This window comes from Notolabrus celidotus, chromosome 3 (genome assembly GCF_009762535.1).
Source record: "Notolabrus celidotus isolate fNotCel1 chromosome 3, fNotCel1.pri, whole genome shotgun sequence".
Taxonomy (NCBI): Eukaryota; Metazoa; Chordata; class Actinopteri; order Labriformes; family Labridae; genus Notolabrus; species Notolabrus celidotus.
In genome coordinates, this window is record NC_048274.1 from 20,987,324 (window position 1) to 20,993,966 (window position 6,643).

Consider the following 6,643-nt stretch of genomic DNA (forward strand, 5'->3'; position numbering starts at 1 on the left):
AATTACTCTACAGCCAATCCATATCATCCCCTGATTGACTAATGTGGAATTTGGAGGTTCATTCAAACATACCACATGGATAAATAGCCTAGAATAAATGGCTGACTTCAACGTCTTCCCTGCAGAGGGCGCTGTTGTTGGACACAAAATTCCAGCGGTGTAACACTCTTAACAACACATCATCAATAATATTCATACAACCCCAAACTCTAATTACTGGCGTAATAGCATTAACTTACAAATGATGTCTACTGATGGCAAGAGGAATCATTACTACTGCTGCATTTGCAAAAGTTAATAACTTGTTCAAACAAGCATAGACGCATTCAGAGGGGCGGCCAGCTGGCTTCTTTGAAATGATGCACAGGAATATAACAGCTGTGTGATACTGAAAGAGTAGTTGTTGAAGCAGATAGTGAACAGGAGGGGTAAGAGATGGATGCTATTAATTTGTGTGTGTCTGTGTGCACACATCCCCTGGCCTCAGTGCCTTTGTACATGGACACCCCAGTCAAAAAAAGTCTAGACACACCCCTGTGCTCAGAATGAAATGTATTACCTTGTGTGACTACAGGGCTCCGTAATGAGCAGAGGTCTAAAATCAGACTTCATGGTATCATGTCACCTGATGAATAATGTAAAGGGTAAATCGGTTGTGTGCATCAGTATCCATCCAAAGTTTCCAGTGTGATGTTCACTGAGAGTATGTCTTGAATATTAAGGAGGACTGTGACTTGTTGTCTGATTGAACTTGCAACAACAAAATCGCTGGTCTTCCAAAGCATTCAACACATTTTCTTTGACATTTCTTCTGTTTAAAAAAATAGAATTTGACCCTTAAATAAAAAAGGAAATAGAAAAAATGTCAAAGCATTGAAAAAATGATGCTGGATTGTATCAATAAAATGAATGATTCATGCAGCCCTTGAAAACTTCCCTCATTCGTGTAAATAATGTTAATTAAACTCTCATTTTCACTCAGTGTGTAGAAAGCCTTTAATCAATATGATTCTGTTTTCATATTCACCTGCATGGCATGAGGATGATAGAACATCACAAAAGGAGGATAATCCATTTGAAGTATTGAGGAGTGATATCACCTTATGGCAAATTGCATATTGTGGTCAGTTTGATCCTTTGATAGGCTAAGCCTGTGAAAATATTTACCTCTAACAGAGTGTCCCAATGTCTCCTATTAGTACATGTCAACATGAAAATAAAAGCAGATGTCCTCAACTACTGTCAGGTCTCTTAGCTCAACAATATGACTCATCAAATAGATGAAACCTTATCAATCCACCTCAAAGATTCTTGGACAGAGTAAATCATGTTTCCTGATGTTGTGTAATATGAAGATTGATCAAGTGCTATTAATCTTATTGCTGGATTGAGTTTCACTCCTGCAGTGCTCACCAAAAACACATTAAGCTTTGGATGCATTTTATACGTTGAAATAAGTATGTGTTTCAGCTGTTGGAAGAAGTTTAGTAATTTCTTTTTACGTCTTCAAATCAGAACAATGTCATTGATTTCATACAGTTCTTAAGTAAATAAAAAAAAACTTAGAAATTGATTGATTTGAAAACGTATGTGCAAGACAATGTGTTTAAACAGTTGATGCATATAAATTGATGTATAATTTTTAATTAACCAACCAGCCATAGCAGGTCACAAGTTAAACAATGAACATTTTTTTGTAAAATAGCCACAATTTAAGTCAAGATATATTTTTTATAATATCTGCTCTTCATTTAACTCTGTTTTTTCTGTCACACATATACACATGGTTACTCACCTCCTTGCAAGAACTCACCTATCTCAACGTATCCCCAGTGTTTGGATGTCTGCCTCTCTGACGCGTCGGCTCTGTCAGTCTTGTGTTCTGTCCTTTATAGAGAAGTTCAGTGACAGGTGACTTGACAGCATCTTGACGCCACGATCCCATAAAGCCCCCAACACATCTTCACTGAATTCCAAAAAGAAATGTGTGGGCACTGTTCTCTCTCCATTTGAAAAGGTGTCAGCTTTACTGCTGCTGTATGAAAAAAGGTGTCACTTTCAATCAATGCCTTTGTTCTCTGACATGAGACGATCATCACACTGTTTATACTATTTACACTCAGCAACCATTCACAAGGGGCTCATGTAAAGTCTGAAATGACTAAATGCTACAGTTCTGACATAAACTTTGTCTGTATAAATACAATAATGTTGAGTTATCACTGACTCTTTCACAGAGGCATTAATCGGAGTTTGTTTCAAACATGATGACCTCCAATAACCGTACATAAAAAGGATCTGCCATAGAACCACTGAACGGCAGTACCCTATCACACAGCCTAAGTAATACAGACGAGTTCAAATGACTACTATTCTGACAAATCCTGGGCATTTCAAAAACTCAGTATAGCTGTAATCTCTTTGTACAGATTTTGAATGAAACTGGATAATCCATAAGTGTGGGATCATATTTTGGTAAGATTTGTTCCGGTGTTTGTTTGTATAGTCCCTGTATAATTATCCACTAGTGTGTAAGCTGACATTGGTGGAAAACAGTCAAAACAAGGAGGAAGAAGGCAACACATCAAAGTGAAATCTTGTACCAATCAGTGAGAATTGAACGAAGATTCAGTTTCAATGATAGACTTTAAACATGACCAAGTACTGAAAAAGAAGGCTCAGGACTCAGTCTATGTGATGGATGAATTGTTTATGCACAGCACAATAATACAACATTGTTAGATAATACACTACTGTCATCTGTTTTTCTTGATTTCATCACTGGGTGTCTGTGTTCAATAATCCTCCTGGAAACATGACAACTTCACAAAAGTTCACACTCAACTATTGATTGTTTCTCAAAATTGTCACCTTCAGCATCTGTGCTGCTGGCAGGCGTGCACTGACAGAAAAGCTCACACCTGATCTGACATCGAGTGACACGTTGCAGTGTGATGCTGCATGTCGTGAACGTGAGAGGTCAGGAATTGGAGGAACTTATCAGACCACAGAGGAGACAGTTAATCATGGTCTCAGCAGGGTTCATCTTTGGGTGTCTGCTGAAAGCAGGGTGAGCTGACTGTACTTCCTTATCGGGGATGTGTTCAGACGTGTTGAAGTGCTGCACACATCAGAACTGATTGTAGGATGCAGTGTTATTTACAGTAAGTGTGATCAGTTATTTGTGAACTTCTGAACAACACATTTTCCTCAACATTGCACACTGTATGTTGGGACTCTGAACTGAATGCAGGAGGTGTGGCAATGGCACAGTGAAAGGATGTGGTGTGGACACTGTTGGATGGACATTGATTAAATATCTATATGTGAAGTATGGGTAGAGGGCATCTGACAGTGGTACGATGGACATTTTGTTAGCTCGCCCAAAATGTCTTGTTAATCCTGATATTTTGTTATTCTCATTATTTGTGCATTTTGTTTTTTTATTGTCTATATGGTATTTTTCTTCTCTGTTTGTTGTTTTTTCTATTTGTCTGTTTGTTTTTCTTTTTCATGACGGTCAAAATCACACATTTTATCGTTATTTATTTGATTTTTTTTCACTCTTCGGCCTGGCACCATTTGGTCCTGTATGTTGTGAATATGTGCTGTTAATAATTTAAAATCCAATAAAACTTAAGTCATAAAAAACATTGCACGCTGTACAATATGTGTAATAAACAACGAAAAGTTACAAGTGAATCATAATTATCAGATACAACTTCAACTGTTTTTGTCTCGTGATTTTCACTTTATCTCATATTTTTATAATTTTTTTCTACTGTACATGTTATAAACAGTGACATTACACGTCATCAAAATAAAATCAACATCTGACTTTCAGTACATTTGCACTATGTCTCTGGGAACAGCAGGGGGCATTGTAACACTGTGGTTTGAATATGTACAAGAACAAACAAAGGTTTCCTTTTGCCATAAGTTCAACACATCAACAAAAAATGAAATATACTTTTAAATATTCGTCTTGAAATAACCTGGTATTGATGTATCATTACATCATTTATGAAATGCATCCTGCAAATGCATTCTTATAGATGACGTGATGATATAAACACAGAAACTGTTAACAATACTGAAGACTCCTCAACCTCTTCCTGTACAGCTAGCCACCAGACATCCACCACTAACTAAAGTATCGACATGTGAGAGTGCATATAAGAAAGAAAAAAACTTAAATCTGAGTGTTTCTAAAAACTATCAGGGCCTAAATGTCCTGAAATGATAGAGAACATTTTGGGAGTCTCTGGTTCAAACCTTTGCTTTATGTCTTCCCCCGCTCTTCACGCTGCACATGTCCTGATAGAAAAGGAATATTTGGCTGAGGTCTTTTTTAACAAGCACTGGTTACACCGGGAGTCCCCAAAAGTTGGCTGATGCCTCCAGAAGTGAGAACATTTTTAATGTTTATTACTAGGGCTGTCAAAAGATACATCATGTTTATTCCAAATCACATACAGCTATTCTTACAGTGTCATTTGTCTCATCCACAGGAGTGTGGAAATTTGCATTCTCCAAAATAGTGCTCTTTCAGCTTTTGTGACATAGTTGGCGACATCAGTCTGGTAAGCAACACCTGCATGCTTGGCTTAAAGTGCTTTGGTGATATTTTAATTCCATTTGACATGAAGTGTATATTCCTTTTGACTTGTCAACTGAGTCATATGGAAGTGTAATGTGCCATTCAAAAGTCCAATGGTTTTATTTTCTATCACATCAGCAGCAGGAAGCAGGAAGATGCTGCAGCAGCTCAACCACAGCGTGCCAAAGGGAAAATAAAGTAGGCTAGCACATGATTTAAACAAAAGAAAAACGTTAATTTTAGCTGAATCACATTAAAATTAATACTGACAGCTCTAGTTATTACACAACATTTTTTATGCTCATGTTATTTGTTTGTAAGCCCTGTTGCCTTTAGTGGTGTGCTGATCCTCGGGGAATAGTAGAGGCAGCCTTACACCATCACATTTTGCCCTCTATGTACTATACTTACCCTCAGCAGAGAGAAGAAGAGCTTTCATGACCAAAACAAGTGTGGGAACGACGGGCATGCCTCCCCTTTCCCCCCCTCCTCCCTTCACCTGCCTGTATGCCCACATCTAATGGCCCGGAGCCGACCTGATTGTTTAGTCCTGTCTGCACTCTCCGCAGACCCAGTCACACTCTCCTTTGTTCCATTAAACTTCAGAAGAGGCTGAGGTATTCCCTTTCAAAAAGTAAGAGGCAGCGATAACCTCACAGAGGGTGTGCAGGTTTCTCATGGCCAGACCTCACAACCAGACTGATATCAGGATATTGATTTCAGGCCTGTCCACTCTGCCAGCACTCAACAGGAGAGGTTTTTATCTGTACGGTGTGACTTCACCACACTGGGGAGAGCTGTAAAAAAAAAAATGGTGGAGATGGCAGAGGAGGAGTGGGGATTGACGGATGAGAGGGTGGATGTAATATGATAAGTTAGAGGTGTAGAGGGAAGAGGGAAGTGAGGGATAGAAGATGAAACAGTGCAGCAAAACATTAAGCTCCAGGCAGATTTTCCTAAAGCCCATCTGGTTCCTTTTTCTGTAAGCCACTGTTTGCAACAGGATGGACCTTGCATCAAACAGTGCTGTCATTAAACACAGAAAAAAGGCTTTAAATGAGTGGAGAAGGGGTTTTGTTAGGGTTTAAGGATGGGTGCATTGCAGGGACAGAAGGTAGAAAGAGTCTGGCTGAACTTTGGATACAGAATCATGACCACTCCCAGAGGGACAGACATAAGGACAGCCTCCCTTTCTACCTCTCCCTTGCTTCTTCTATTAAGACAGAAGAGGAAGGGACTGAAGAACAGTGAAAGGTCTATTCTGCTCTGGTAATAAAGACAGCAGCTTTTAATTCAGCCTGCACCCCTCAGCCTGTGACTGACTAGCTCCAGTGAATCGTCCTCTATTCAGCCTCCTCCATTCAGCCATCACTCTCTGTCTGCCTCCCTATCTCCATGCATCGTTTTTCTTCACTCAGCGTGCAATCTCGTTTTCGGGACCCGTGGCTGCAGCTTCCCCCTTTCTGCTCCCTCACTCAGTGGTGTCATCTGTAAAACTCAGTCACAGAAAAGGAGCCTCCTCTGCGACTGAAGGCATCCTGTTTTCCTCCGGTGAACCTACACTTTGCCAAGTTTTCCACTTTAGTGCAGTTTTTTTTTTCCGAGAGGGTTTGTGTAACAGCAAGGAGGAAATAAACAGATGGTGCAGAAAAGACGATACACATTTCATCGCACTTTTTACAAAATGCCACATTTAGCTAAATATACACCTTCCCATGCAAAGGAAATGATCCCACCTACATCACCTACAGGGTGCATGTGACATGAGTGTTTGTTTCTCACATTTACAAGTTCAAGTTATTCGTGAACTGTAAGAACACTGTGGCACTGCTGTGTACGGAAGGAACTGGAGTGCTTCCAACACAACCGCTGCTGTGCACTTTACAGCCTGTGAAAGCTGACGACACATATTAGTGATTTAGAAGGTCTGGTAAATCTGTGGATTCAAATTCTAATAAGCAAGTTAAAAATGTTTTGAGATTGGAAATGCAATGACAAACTTTTCAGGGTTTCAATATTTTTCATTATTAGAATAAGAGGCAT